The sequence below is a fragment of the Nymphalis io genome, chromosome 24, assembly GCF_905147045.1.
Source record: "Nymphalis io chromosome 24, ilAglIoxx1.1, whole genome shotgun sequence".
NCBI lineage: Eukaryota > Metazoa > Arthropoda > Insecta > Lepidoptera > Nymphalidae > Nymphalis > Nymphalis io.
This window is the reverse complement of record NC_065911.1, coordinates 6,209,999-6,223,745: the sequence shown is the minus strand read 5'-3', so window position 1 is coordinate 6,223,745 and position 13,747 is coordinate 6,209,999. Positions and strand designations below refer to the sequence as shown.

Below are 13,747 nucleotides of genomic sequence, written 5' to 3'. Positions count from 1 at the left end.
TAAATAAATAAATAAATATCAGTAACCTAAAATCTGATAACATCGAGACCTCGAATCCCAACGCTTATTTTCATTGGCAGCCACGATTAGTCTCAGGATATATAGCCGTATCATTTGTCTTTATCTAACTTTTTTTTTAAATTTAACCGACTTGGCCTAGTTAGAATAGATTGTCTTTATCTCGTGGAAAATGTGAAAAAGCCTCCCATAATGGAGAAGTGTGATGAAATAATTCAAACCAATCTTAATAATCGAGGTGACTTATAGTAATGGGATTCAAAGTGTGTGCAGATTAAATTAAAATATGAATCTATAAATGATTATTATCCTTAAAACAAGATTGAATTCCAATTTCGAAAAACGAAAATATATTTTTTTTCTATGTTAATAATAATCTATTCAAATACAAATTAAATTACATCAGATATACGACACATATAAACCAACCAATAACAACCTTTCGTTATTCAAATTTATATTGCGACATCAGCTATGAAGCTTGACAAATTCAAATCCTATGCCCTTTCCTTGTAACTAAATCATATTAAAATTTAAAAAGTCCCACGACAATTCTCACAAGTTAAACCCGATAGATTTGACAAGGACGGCGATATAAATAATGTTATGCGTGAAAGAGACAACAGGATATAAAGTCATAAATATCGCACAGCTGGATTCTTCTTACCCGATACTTTTTTCTCCAAAAACGAAGATGCGTTTACGGGTAAAGAATATCGGGAAGACAAGTGTTATATTTAATTCTATTTATTATCTATAAAAAATATTTCTCAAGTTTTATTTTTAAGAAATAATGATTGTATATTAAAAAAGACATATTATAGGTACATATACGTTTTTATTTAATTTTTCCTTTTTTTCTTTCTAAATCAATTTCTAATCTTTCTCGCGATGATGAAATTGTATTTTACAATTAAAAAATGTACCTATTTATTACAAACTTGTCACTATAAATTATAAGTTAATTTTAATTAGCTGTCAAAATCAGCGCCGCTTTTGTTTTGAATAGCGACGCATTGTCTTTAATGTTTATCGTTTAGCGTTCTAATTGGATCCTTCAATCTTACCTATCTTATATCGCACCAAGCATTTATAATCTGTGCTTTCTTGACCCAAAAACAAACACATTAATAAAATTTATTTAAATTGACAATATTGCTAAATATTGATAAAAAACTACACTAACCTAATTTATATTTTTTTTTACAATGGACAAAGGTAAAAATTAAACGGAAAAAAATGCCATAACCATCAATATTTGAATTAATAATCTGTATTTTTAAACACGACAGTACTTAAAGAGCAAGCTAATAAATTCAAATAGGCTTTATTGGAAACCCTACAGCGGCATCCGACACCGGGCGGTATCAATATAGTGTGTTTTATTAAAACCCTTACGATTACTCACAGAGATATAGCGTCTTACACGGACCGAGCATTACTGATGAACCTCGTCTGAACGTTTCAGAATTAAATTCATCTTTATAAATTATATTACTGGACGTTGCACCAGAAGATACAAAAAAAACTTTATTTGAGTTAGTTCTTAAAGGCACGCTTCAATAGCACGCCATGTTATAATGTTATATCAAATGTAAAGCTACTGCGGGCTATAATAATATAATAACAATAAACTACTTTATTAGAAAAGAAAATAAAGAACAATATTATAAAAATATGCAATTTGTAAACAGCCTCACAAATAGTCTTTTTTAATGTCTTATTGCAAAAACAAATAAGAATTTCTAGCAATAATAATAATTTCTACCTAAGGGAAGATACGAAATTCAAATTTGAAACGAAATATGAAGAAGAACCAACACTAGCTTTTTAGAGACATTATTTTAAAAACTTTCACTAATTAAATACATTTGAAAATCAAGAGATACTAAGTCCACTTTTTTATCATCTACATTAAGCCTTAATCTTATATACCAACGTTTATAACATAATATTTTAATGTATTATAGTAATAGGCCAAGATTGCTTAGGGATATTTTATATTAATTTGTCAATAAAAAACCAAATTAGTGTGAAATCAAGCCTGATGATAACGACGTCCTCCTGACCCATTGCCACTACAGCGATCATTATCAGCAAAGGACACATTATAGTGCACAAGTGTGTGTGCAAACAGGTGCATTAGCTATTCTCTTCACACACATAATCCGATGGGTTCGCAATCCGACACGGCCGGCGAGTTTAGGCGCAGGACCAAATGCTTTACGTGCTTTCCTAGGCACAGGATTTTATATTATAGAATTGTTTTTCATTACGTAATCTCTACTTAATATTCGACCTAACAATAGTGTGATAAACATACAACAGATTTATGTATATATATGATATATGTATAGTATTAGTAAGACAAGAAAGATCAGTATCAGATCAGTAAAAGCACAATCAAACGATACCACTGACCACCATCCATCTGATGTTGGTCACTGTTTGATATACTTGCCGTGCGATATATTGCCATTTAATGAACTTGCAATGACTAAAATCGATTTAATTAAAACAAATACTAACCTTGATTAAACATTATTTATTGTTTAATCGTTTTCATTGTAACAAAATAATGCAACTTATTTTGGTGGTTTTAATTGGGATTTGTTTGTATCTTAAGAGGCGCGTCTGATCTCTCTATAAGGTCACAGGGGTGCGATAAGTATATTGATATTAAAAAAAAAATGAACATGGTTAACGTGGATTTCGCAAGCCAACCTATGAAATATAGTAAGTAGTGAGTAGACAACTCGCTGTACACTTTAAGTATGTGAATAATTGTCAAAAATAATAAGTAATCAAGTAAGTAAGTAAAGTTAATAAGGGAAATTGGCTGTCGCCTTAGAGAGAGGGGATTTGACAGTCGCTCCGGGTCCCACTTGGCACAAAGGTTGTCCATTGCCATACAACGCGGAAATGCGGCCTGCATTATGGGCAGCCTTGCGTCGGGTGGGAATCGGGAGTTACTATTTTAAAATTTGACTAAAATTAATAATGTAAATTTAAATCAAATCCTATGTAATGATCATGATTTCTGTAGTTTAATAAAATATTTAAAAAAAAAATTATACAAAAATAAATATCATATGATATTTTACGACTTGAATTATGTTTTTTTTTTGTTAATATTAAATTATTTACAGTTATTATAGTCGGTAACAGTATTTGTATAGGACAGTGTTTCTCATTCACTGTGCCGCGGCACTTTTGTGTGCCGCCAAATTTTAGACCTAATTATGTTAATATTGTTAAATAATCTGATTTAAAAAGAAATATCCTTTTAACAGAAATAGATACTTAAATCTATAAAAATTGATTTGATTCGTAATCTATTTTACGCAGTGAATATAGGTAAGTAAATTATTTATACGCTTATATTTTTCTTTGTGTGCCGCCAAATTTTGAAATCGTTAAAAGTGTGCCGCAACAAAAAAAAAGGTTGAAATTCACTGGTATGGGCTTTTACAAATTTTCTATCTTCCTATTTTTTTACAGAATTATATATAACGTCGAAATTTGCTGTCAACTTGCGAGAAATTATTTCAGAAATATAGTTTCTCTACTCTAACAATTATAGAACATTAGTACGTTAATCAAATACAGAGTTTATACATTTTTTAAAAAGCGATTGTCTATAGGCAGTGATAACATCAAATGGCGCGTTGCCAGTCTGCTTACTTGTTATAAAAAAACCTAATATTATGATAACTATTATAAAACTTACTATAAATATATTATAGTAACTTAACTTACAAAATTTAGTTAGTATAATATATTTATACTATAGTAACTTACGATGTTGATATAGGCATATTAAATTATATGAGTAGAGCCATTGTTTCTTTAATAAGTGGAACTCCAAGTTCCCAATTTTATGTGGGTGTGATTTCTAATATCGAAATATAAGAATTCTTTCGTCCGTGACGCGGCATTGACTCCATATCCACTAATTATCACGTCTGAGCCGATAGATAGAGATATTTTTCTTTTTTCTTTTTTCTATTCATCCACTTAATAACATTCTTCACGCCGTGGTAACGAATGGAGTGGAGTCGGTAATGTAAACGAGAAGTTTGGAGTCAAAAGTGCTTGGAAGCATTAACATTTTATTTAGATTTTTGATAATAACAACAAATATTTTTGGCATAATAAAAAATACCATAGACATCGTTTTAAAAAACATATGTTCAATATTTTTTAGACCACGTTCGAATTTCAAACAATTAATTACTACCTATACAAAAAAATTACCCTAGCTAAGGTAGTGTAACTTACAAGTGAACGAAAATTGCTATAAACACCTTCTCAATGTCTTTCTTAAGTACAATTCGCGCCTACGACCCAGCGGTCATTTCTAGCGGAAGTGAATGAAACCGTTCATTTCTGGTTCCAGCCGTTTTTTTATCATTAACCTCCTCCCGGAAACTTTACGATCCCAAAAAGTGAAAAAAAGTGTGATTGTAGGATAGGATTGTAGTTTTGATGGGAACTGACCGGGGCGTTAAATAAACTTTCTTAAAGCTTAAAAAAAAGATTTATTAGCACTCTACTCAGTCCAGTTTCTCGTATCAGTTTAAAAATGCTTAAAAGATTAAAAAGGAAATGCCTTTTGTTTTAGCAATGTAGATAAATAAAAATCAATTAACAGTATTTTAATTACTTTAAATATTAATAATATTACAAATATATTGGTTAATATATATAAAAATTTAGTACAAATACCGAATTATGAAAAACTAGGTATGTTAGTAGATAATATTTTCAGTAATAAATAAAGTACAGTGTATAATATAAATCCAATTTATAAAAATATGTATAGATATTTGCTCAAACCGTCATCTATTGAAGTTATTCAGTACTAATAAGATATATAAGGTAACTTAAAACACGTATTAACTTGGTTCGATTATTATATAACAGATGGCGCTCTGTTTTTCCTTCAGATAATTTGAATTAGTTACAAAATTATCTCATAGATGGCGTATATATAATGCGACTATAAAGAACGCTTAACTAAAAGTAAGAAGCTCTAGGCATGGTAATGGCATTTTTACTTAGTAGGATAATATCAAAAGTAATCTCGTAGCGCTGTAGTCAATACAGAACAAAGCGCGTGTCTATGGTCCGATTTGTTCAATTTCTGACAGTCAGTTACTGCTTCTATTGGAAGTGGTTTGTGTCGTTGATGCGAAACACATTTCTCGTGTAGATGCTACTTGTTTTTTTAAATGTTGTGACTGACATTGATACAAAATCGTGGGTTTGTTTATCTCAAGTTTAAGTGAAGTGATTTATGTGTTGTTGAGTTAACATTTCTGTGTTAAAAACATGTTGCAGTAGTCAAAAATCGTCTGTGTTAAGCCAAGTTTGCCGGCTGTCTTGTTATGGTGAGTACAATCGATATTTACCCCCTTTTATTCGGGATCGTGCAGCTTTTTGGTTTTTAACACGCTACAGGACTTTTTGTTACATATTTTCGACCATATTTCGCAACAACACATACCGTAAATAACGTTTATTTTTAATGTTATTACGCGCATGATTACGTCCGATTTACATCGTTTACAGTCTTCAAACATTCAAGTTATTTCTTTCCATTGCATTATTAGTGGTTCTGGCCAATTAACTAACTAGTAGATTCGCAAGATCGATTAGAAGTATGCTAGAGAAGTTGTATTTTTTGTTTATCTTTACAGTTGCGTTTGTTGGCTGTTGCCATAATGAATAATTAAAATAACTTTCTCATACATAACTGTATGTCTTAATATGGTAAGATTTTATGACGTATAAACAAAGGTGATTGTTTACTTGATTATATCTTAAATTTATACTTTTGGTTAAAACATGATACCAAAAAATTTGTATGACTAATTTTATTTTTAGATTAACAATTCAAATAAGAATGCAATTAGCTTTTATTCTGGGAATGTATATCTTTGTTTTGTTGCTTCTTTTATTTAAAAAAAAAAAAACAAATATAATATTCATGTTATTAAAATTTTAGTACCAAATTATAAATAGAAAAAAATACAAGAGAATAATTTATAAAGAATAAATCTATATTGTTTTTATTGTGTGTAAAGACTAATAATTAATACAAATACATTTCTTTTTTTCAATGTTGTACTAACTTGAACACAAATTGTTTAAGAAAAAAAAAAACTAATATTTTGTAGGCATTATGATTGTTCTTACAGATAACAATAAAATAATAAACAAATAATTATATCTATGTTAAATTATAATATAAGCTAAAAAAAATATTGAAACAATTGATTTCCTTATTATGTTTTGTAACATGTAGTAAATTAAAGACTACATACAACTATTAATATTAAATTGTGACTTGTTAAATAGAAGATAATATAATACTGACATAATTTATTTCCAATAATAGCATTGTTATTACTATTTATATTCTTGCAATGAAGTTTGTTTACGAATAAGATAAATGCTATAATATCAGGTTGAATTAAAGTACTAATTTTGCTATGAGCTAGGTTTATTAAATTGATTGATTGATTTATATAAAACTGACATGACTCATTTATATATAAATAGAAATAAATAAATAATACCTACTATCGATTTATAATGATGTAATTGTATAATAAAATAATATATTTAATTCTAATTTTAAAATGTATACTATTAATATATTGGTTTATTATTTAATATGAGCCGACTCGAGTCCAAATGAGTCATAGCTGTTGAATATTTTATCATAATTTAACACTTGATAGACAAAACTACATTTTAAAATTAAATAATATATTCTGTTTGTTGTTTAGTTAATAAAATTATTTGTCAGAATTAAAATAACCCTATCTCTTTTGTGTGCGGTGTTAAAACAGGATAGGTAATTTGATAGATTGAAAAACAAGTCTTTGGTTGGCTTGAAGATATGAATGAAATTACTTAGACATTTTGGCTTATTTAATTAAAATATTATAAAAAATACGAATCTAAATGACTTTTTGTTTGCCGTGAATATGATTTTTAAACTAAACTACAAAACACCGCAATTTCTTATTTACAAATATAATTAAACATTATTTAATAATTATTATTTAACTTTACCAATCGCGCCTTCGTAAAATTAAAACAAATAACCGATACCTTTGTCTCATCCCAATACCGTATTTATGACTATATTTTACTGACTTGGTGTCTTTAAAAGACTTTCAATACGTTGAACACAACAAACAGGAACGATTTGACCTAAAGAAGCGTCTTCTTAGATTAAAATTTCGCGGATTAATTTTAAATGCCGCCTCTACAGTCACTTTTAAATTTCAAGTCTATGGCCTATGCCTTTTTTTAAAGACGATGAAAACTTATTTATTAATTATATTAAACTTCGAAACTAATTTTAACTTAAAATAATTATTAGTAGAAGCAAAGTTCAAAAGAAACTATCGTTTTCATATCGCCATTTCTTTTAATGTGTTCGTGTATTAATTTACTTTCCCTTTGGCTAGCACCGACCAAAGTAACTTATAAACTATTCAGATTTTGAAATTTGTTGTAATTTTTTAATATATATATGTATAATTTATTTTAGTTTCACTTGTTTTATGGCGACTGACGGCGATGTGATTACGTCACGTCCCCTCCATGATGATGGGGGAACGCGTCTTTCTGACACAAATCGAGCTATCCTCGATTTGTATCGTATGTGAAACCGGAATAGCTGATAAGATTACTATAAACATGTACGGTTAATTTATTAGTATAATTTTAATTATTGGATGAAACAACCGATAATTTCTATAAAACAGATTATAAACAGTAATTGTAATTTAAGTCGAACAAATTAAAGTAAGTAATCAAAAAATAAGTTCTTATTCAAAAAGTTTTCATAGTATATTTAAAATGAATACATTTCTTAGAATCAGACAATGTCTAGAAAATTAAGTAAAACAAACTAGTGCAGTAAAATACGGTTGAGTGATTTACGATTTAGATATAGCACAGATAAAGAATCATTGTAACACACGAGTCCGTTGAGGCGTTATAAATACGTACTTCTGCTTCTCGTACTGAATAAAAATATCCACATAGATATGTAATATACGTAGTATGCACAGAATAAAAAAGAACAGACAAATTTGGTTAGTTAATTTTTAACACTGTATGTCTGTTCGACCGTATATATGGCACGTAGAAACATCTGGATAGATTCTTAAACCTTAAGATTAATTTGGATTATTAAGCCGAATTCATAATATTTACAATTGTTTTTCTTCAATGTGTGGATGTAATTCAAACCCGGTCAATGTGCCAAAGCTAGGCAACGTCACTTCTTGTTTTAGAAAAAGGTAATTTTTTGTTTTTGTTTTTTTTTTTTTATAACCAATTTCTTTAAATTTTGCTGGAACCTTTACAGCTATATTCGACTTCCAATAAATTGCACGGCATTTCTTATTTTATTTAGAAATTTGACTAGCTGTTTCTTAAATAACTTTATAAATTTACAATCGCTCATTTTTAATAAAATGGATAAAATATAATCAAAGTCACCTTTTACATTTTTCAAGCTCATTTACTGTAACTAATTACCGAGAAAACTGGTGAATAAGAGAAAACAGCTCTCTAGATAACTTTAAGAGATAATCTAAAATTAGTATTCCTTTAGCGTTCAGAGCAACGCCCTAAGCTTGTACTTTATTTTTTTATCTGTCACACATGTGGCGAAACACTGCTTACATGTTTACACACACATACACACATATCTATGGAATTAAACCATATCGTGACGTCAAATGCCTCATTCATTCCCGCCTTTATAATAGAAGATCTATTAGCGGGCTTAAGCTCTGTTACGTGGTTATCATGATTTTTGATATTATAATAACTTTCATATAATTAACATGCTTAATATAATTTTGACTACATTAGAGTCTAAAAGATTAATTTGTGGTATTTGCATTATTAATAATAACTGCCCGTCTCGAATTACGGGTCTTATAACATCAAAATCGGTCCAGCCGTTCAGTGACATACATACATACAGAACAATTCAATTATAATATATATTTATTTTAAAATTATTTTTATTATATTACTTTTTTTTTGGATTCAGGTCCAAATCTGAATAATAAATATTTTCAACTGCGAATATAATAGATAAGTATAGTAATGTTAACCCGTCAAAAGTGAAAATACCCTCATTTTCAAACGACGAGTCATGTTTAAATCGACTTCAGAATTGCGACAGTATTTATTCCGAGACGTTGATCTCGAAGGAGAAAAGGACCACTATCTCGGTCATTGTCATTTACTGTAAGTGTTCGAGTATAAGGCCGGTGACACACTTTATGATGTATGCACACGGTGACTATTATAATTTTACCACGTGCGTTTTAAGCGCGTTAAGTTATCTCTCTAGTGGCGTCTCTAGTTAACGTTGATATAAAATGTAATTTAATTACAATATTGTGGGAAGATACAACTAAATTTTATTTATATAAATTAAAATTCATCGAACGCTTCGGTAACGATTCAAATAGTTCAGTTTCACAAGTTAAGAAATGTCCACAGGTGCTGCGGCAGTATTGTATGTATTAAAGTAAATAAATATAGCAGTGCCTTGGAAATGACGTGAAACAGTTGGTCGTGGATCCGACTCTTAAACCCGTCATCGGAAGTTAGGGAACAGAGAGCACACCTGTGTTTGCGCACACACTTGTGAACTTTAATATATCCAGTTCTTTTGTCTTATCTCAGTTGAGAAGTACGGTCAGGAGTACATCATTCTCATCTCAATACTCTTGTGACGCGTATCATAAGACTATTTATATTAGTTGAGTAACAATACGTATCGTTAATTTCTTATAAATTAAGCAAATTATATTTAACGCGTTATAAGCACTTGTTAATGTCATACATCAATCATAATTAGCTGGCGGTGGTTTTCAACAATACCTCGTTCTCTATACACCGTGAAGGTTGTGATTGATTAAGAGTTTCCAAAATACGAATGGTTTACGAAATCGTTCGATTCGTAAACCATGTCCAGTGACGTCATAAAACAAGATGGCTCCGGTAACTCAGTGGCAAGGATGCAATCGTTAGGTATAATTTGTACAAGCGTTGTGTGTGTGTGCTGTGTTTTCATGTGCTTAATTTGTTTTTATAATTCACATTGTGCTCAGTGTTAAGGAGACATGCATATTGTGGATGGAATTGTGCAATATTTGCATCCAACCAACCGTGTCGTAGGTCTTTTCTCCAGGAATAAACTCGAAACTCATCGCAGAAAACGGTCGTGAAATGTTAGAAAGTGATGTGCGACATTGCCCATTATAATCATAACAATCATAACATTACAATAATAACTCCTCAAAGACATACAACATCTTAAGTCCGTTGTCAACATTTCACGGGTGAGTAATGTAGTACTTACAGATTAGCACTGTTGCACTCGAGCTGGGAGGTGAAATAAACAACAAATCTCCTCGGATGAGATGCCTCTTCTCAGCAATGGAATTATGGGTTGTTTTTAAATACCGGGGGAAAAACTTCTAAGTATAATATAATCGAAAGACATAAATGCAATGTCACTAAAACTTTATTGTAATACTAGTTAAACACGCGTCTTTGCCAGCGCGGTATACATTTTTTGACGAAAATCCTTTAAAATCTTCCATTTTAATATACATAATGCCTATTTAAAATATACATAACGCAAATATTTAAGTTAAATATGCAGCGGTAAATAAAAAAAAAATTGTTTTGTTTTTGGTTACTCGTAAATAGCCATATTAACTTAAAAAAGTGGCATTTTTCAAATCATAGAGATACTTAATTTTTTTTTATTTGCAAAAATCCTGTATTAGTGAACAATAAAGGTACGGTAAGGTACATGAAGTTTAAGTTGCTATAACTTTTAGTAGACTTTAGTAGTAATAATTCGGTATATTTGAATCTGTTATATGTAGTCAAACCATTTTTGAACAAACAGACAAAAACCACTACAAATTATAAAACAGTGTAAAGTCCCCCCTTCGCGTCTCTGAACGCGATAAACTCAAAAACTACCGGACGGCGTTTCATACGTTTTTCACCAATGCTGGAAAAAAGCATGACTGGCGTGCGCCGCGTAAACCAATAGTTATATCATGTATTACGATATAAACATTTTTTTTAGTCCTATATTAGTAGTAACTAGTAAGAAAAAAAAAGATTATTTTTGTTTTGTTAATTCGCAAATAGATTAACTTATTCAATCACAGAGAGACATTTCAATTTAATTTATTTGTAATAGAGTATAGACTTGTGTAAATGTTTATAGTATAGTTCGATCAGATCGAAACAGTTTCGATTTTGTTTGCAAACGACCTAGATATGTGGTCTAACAGTTCCTAACACGACTTAGACGCAATACGTACTAAAAACTTTTTAATATCATATATTTATCATAATTAATTTTTATGAGTCACCTGATAGTTAGTGACACCAACGTCCGTAGACATAGATGCTTTAAGAAATATTAAACGTTGGGATCCTTTTAGTTCCCTTTGACTTTGGAGACCTTAGAGTAAGGATTATGTCATCTGTGCCTGTAGTTACATAGGCTCACTCATCCTTCTAGCCGGAATACAACTAAACTCTATATTGCTGTTTGGCGGTAAAGTATCTAATGAGTGCATGTTACCTATCCACGCGGGATTGCACAGAGTATAACCACAAAGTAAAAGTATTTTTCCTGCTATATTTCTCAACAAGCTCCCCATCTGACTAAAACTAAACTGTGTATTTATTTATATCTAGAAATCCCTAGAAGTAATAACAGGATAAATACTCATTTGTAATAACCTGTGCAAATGGTGTTATTGTTACTATCTGTATTTTACAAATATATGGGTATCGTTTATTAACGAAAAATTCATTTTTATTTCTTCTGAATATAATTGTTTTTTTTTTTATGTATTTTTGAGTATATCTTGTAAACGGAGTAAATGGAATTATTATTAATGATTACAGATTAAAAATAAAGATTACTCATTACAATAATTATTGATATTTACAAAAATAAATAAATATCTAATTTTAAGCTGTCATTACGAAATAGCTACAGCTTACAAAACTGCCCGCTACACGGCAAAACTATACGTTGCATATAAATAAAGCTATTAAATTTATCGGCTTTAATATCACAATTTACTATGAAGGTTTTATCTCGTAATATAATATAAAATATTAAAATATTATTAAGTATTAAAACATAATTGCATCGAACGATCTCCGCCCTTATATCGTTAGCCTATCCGATGCACTAGCCTTATGCGTTTTTTTTCCTTTCACGTTCTCTTAAACATCACTGCTATTTATAATATAAAAAATATAATTTTTCTCTTACTTTTTAAATGCGCACCATATAATCTCTGACACACATAGTATATGTAGATGTGAAAAAAAGATAAGAATAGATTTAACTATTATTGTATGTATCGTGATATAAGTTTTTTTTATTAAGTAGTCTAGTCGAAGCTATCGCCCGACGTTTTGTTTCTAAAAACTATAACAATGCGCATAGGTAATTTCGTTTTGTATAAAATACGCGGGCAGTTGGGTAACCTGAAACTGTATATATACATATAAGTGATCAACACTGCCCGGTATTATCTTCTGTACACTGGCTCACTCACACTTCAAACTGGAACACAACTTTTTTTTTTTTTTTATAGAATAGGAAGGTGGACGAGCATATGGGCCACCTGATGGTAAGTGGTCACCAAACGCCCTTAGACATTGGCATTGTAAGAAATGTCAACCATCGCTTATAGCCAATGCGCCACCAACCTTGGGAACTAAGATTTTATGTCCCTTGTGCCTGTAATTACACTGGCTCACTCACCCTTCAAACCGAAACACAACAATATCAAGTATCGCTGTTAGGTAGTAGAATATCTGATGAGCGGGTGGTACATATCCATACGGGTTAACACGTAGCCTTACAGCCTAGTGAACCGAACCGGCCAACTTAGTTTGCGTGTATTGTACTAATATTACAAATCACGATCTAACGACGCGGCGGATTTTAATGAATTTCATACAAAAATCGACTATATCGCCGCAATCAATAAAGCAAAAATACCTCATAATAATTTTTACCTTAAAATTCTTACACTAAGTCTAGCTAAACGTGCTGAAAGTTTATAAATAATGTTTAAGATTACTATCGCATCTATTACTTAGTTACACTTCAGTGTTTCCCTTTTTAACTTTAAAAAGGTCTCCGCAACTTAACTAGAAAGCTCAATTTATTATACGGTAATTAAGTAAAACCTCCTTTTACTTGTTATATATACAGAAAGATTTCAGAAGATTCTTATGTGTACATAATAAGTTCAATGTCCACACTTATTACTTATTGTGTACATAATAAGTTCAATGTCCATACTTATTATCTTAGCCGAAAATATTTCTAATATGGCGCCGGTGCCTAAATTGGTAACAGCGTAAAAGGTCGGGTTTTTGTTTACTATAACCATAATTCCGTATATACGTTGCGGTCATACCATTTTAGCATAGTTAAAATATAAGCTAAAAAAGGAATACATTAAAAATGTTCCCACCCTTTGTCTCTGAAAACGTTTTTGTCACTGTCGAGATATTCAGAATGAAAAGGACGTCGGTAAACTTTAATATGTTAAAAACAAAATTGAACCTTAATATAAGTATGAATTATGTGTATATTACAGTATGCTAAGTTAAA

At 30.2% G+C, this 13,747-nt stretch overlaps 1 protein-coding gene across 2 annotated transcripts in view; it reads left to right on the top strand.

Annotated features, from left to right (window-relative positions):
- The first annotated feature begins 5,187 nt into the window (after window positions 1–5,187).
- Window positions 5,188–13,747, top strand: part of LOC126777840 (IQ motif and SEC7 domain-containing protein 1) — a 164,816-nt gene continuing 156,256 nt past the window's right edge. For both annotated transcript variants that reach the window (XM_050501065.1, XM_050501060.1), the window contains exon 1: window positions 5,188–5,411. The gene's annotated coding sequence lies outside the window, so the exon portion shown is untranslated. The remainder of the gene's footprint in view (window positions 5,412–13,747) is intronic.